The sequence below is a fragment of the Portunus trituberculatus genome, chromosome 24, assembly GCF_017591435.1.
Source record: "Portunus trituberculatus isolate SZX2019 chromosome 24, ASM1759143v1, whole genome shotgun sequence".
Classification (NCBI taxonomy): domain Eukaryota; kingdom Metazoa; phylum Arthropoda; class Malacostraca; order Decapoda; family Portunidae; genus Portunus; species Portunus trituberculatus.
This window is the reverse complement of record NC_059278.1, coordinates 8,803,950-8,806,449: the sequence shown is the minus strand read 5'-3', so window position 1 is coordinate 8,806,449 and position 2,500 is coordinate 8,803,950.

Below are 2,500 nucleotides of genomic sequence, written 5' to 3'. Positions count from 1 at the left end.
GTCTAGAAAACTAACATTCTGAAAACTCACTGGAAATTTTTACCAACCTAAAAACTTACAAAAAATATGAATAAATAAGAAATTCCACCTACACCGACACTTACTCGGATCACAGTAGTGATATTTTCAGTAATGATGATTCACAGCGTGCATTTCTACTATTGGTCAGTCATCGTGGAACAACAATACCTTGCAGGAAAAACGGAAACATCAGGATCCTTGAAAAGTATTCCGACCATTGGTGTTTTTTATCTCTTTTCTCCCCTTCCTAGTTGCGCTGGTGTTCATTTAAAAATTGTTGGTAGTTCGAACTATTGCTAACCTGTTCGAAATATCGGGTTATTGTTCCGATGTACAAGGCACATGACTGCACGTCTCCATTCTTTTTCTTTTCCCAGCATGTCAGTATAGAGTTCCGCGTCAAAGATTTACCTTTACTTTCACACACAAAGGACATAGTCATTTTCAACCACCGCCCCAGCTTGACAAGGACGAATGGTGTAAACGCGTGGACCTTTCCGCGGCCAAAAGGGAAGGAGAAACATTTTTTTGGGCCAGGTGTCCGGCAGGTGTACGGGGAGGTGTGAAAACTGACGAATTCTAGCGCGAGGAGTCAAAGTTTTGCACATATGTGGCCTGAATATAGGTGCGAAAAGTGTCAAATTCATACACAAGTTGAGTGTAAGGCTACAACTTGATCGTTACGATTACACTTGAGTAATGATTATTATGAGAGGTATCAAAGTTAAGACAAGTGATGAAAATAAGTGCAAGATTAATATGACTACCACTAAACTACCACAACACCTGCACAGGATTAGCGAAGAATGAGTAAAAGTGATTAATATTAAAGTGAATTATTCCTAGCCAGCAAAGTTAATACTTATTTATAAGAAGTTCATGTTGGACATGGAAAGTAGACGCTGCAGATATTAAATAATTAAAGTGAAGCAAACCCTTCCTCATGTACCATTAATTCATTATAAGGACATCCCTACAGTAGATTTCAATTTTTTTTCTGATTTGTTCTTACACGATCCAAAAGAATAAAAAAGAATACAAAATACTCAAAATTTCTTACACTACCAGAAAAAAAAAACAATCTAGCACATGACAATCAAAATACAATGTTAATAAATCCTGCACAAGGACGCCACAATAATCAATGTATTTCAAGAGTCGTTGTGGTGAAGAGTGACGACTGCTGCTAGTCTGTCCAATCCACGGGCTTACGTTCGGTGCTTCGTGAACCGCGGTGGGTGGGAGGCACAGGCCAACTGACCGACTTGGGGGGTATATAAAAGCGATGAGTTTAGGTTAAAACTACATTGCAGTTTATTCTTTTCATGCAAATGGTTGGTCGGTCGTCAGTTATACAAAATCGACGAGTTTGAACTAAATAAAGGAGGAAAAAGGGATAAAATAGGAAAGCTTTGCAATTTATTCTTTTCGTGTTCCCAACTGCAAATCGTAATCCGTGATGTGAAGCGATTTTTTTCTTCTTTTAAGTTCTAAAATATATGTTGGCTTTTTGCAAGTTCACTGCTGGAAATGACAAAATAATCATGAACCACCGTGACGGTGGCTTACCTTGCTTTTAGCTCACCTACACATGAACGAACCCCATTATTTCTGTAGCCTGGTATTGTTCCCAGAGGTATCTTAATTAATTTCACAACTCCACGTATGCATCCCTATTTCAATAAAAATGATAAAACAAATATACGAATAGCAGAAACATAAAAGTGATAACTCCCTACATCAAACATACATCGAAAGTTATGCGTTTTATAAAAAAAAAAAAAAATCGCAGACTTATTAAAATATATCCTTAAAACTTTTAAAACCAAATTCAAATCAAAATATAGCAGGATACACAAAAATAGTAGCTCGCATGCGTGTATTTATATAAATACACAGATCTGCAGAAATATATTTATAAATGGAAAAAAAACCTATTTAGCAGAAGTTAAAACAGAATACAATGGAAAACACTACAGACTACACCTCAGTTTCATGTGCCATGATAATCTACATATAACAAACACCCTTGAAAAGCAGTAAAAACGAAAAGAAAAATACGATAGGAGATAAACAAAAGTACTATACGAGACAGGAGGAATCAGAGCACGACTTGAAGAACACGGGTCAATCTGAGGCCATACGGAAGTGTATAAAAGGTAGAAAAACTTTTGGATGGAAGGGTTGGAGCCCCCTCTGGCACTTCACGCGCCTCTCACCCCTGACCAAGTGCCGAGTCTCAACCCACGCGGCCACACGCTTCCCTTTCGAGTGTTTTCATCCGGTCACCTTTATATTCACCACCAGAGGATCTTTCACCTTCACTGTAGAGAGAGAGAGAGAGAGAGAGAGAGAGAGAGAGAGAGAGAGGGAGGCAGTTTTTTTTTTTGTGACATTAATTTTCAATGAGTAAAAAGAGTGAGAGTCTATAAAACTGTGTAACATTATTCATAAGCCTCAGTTATGGTACGTGCATTTT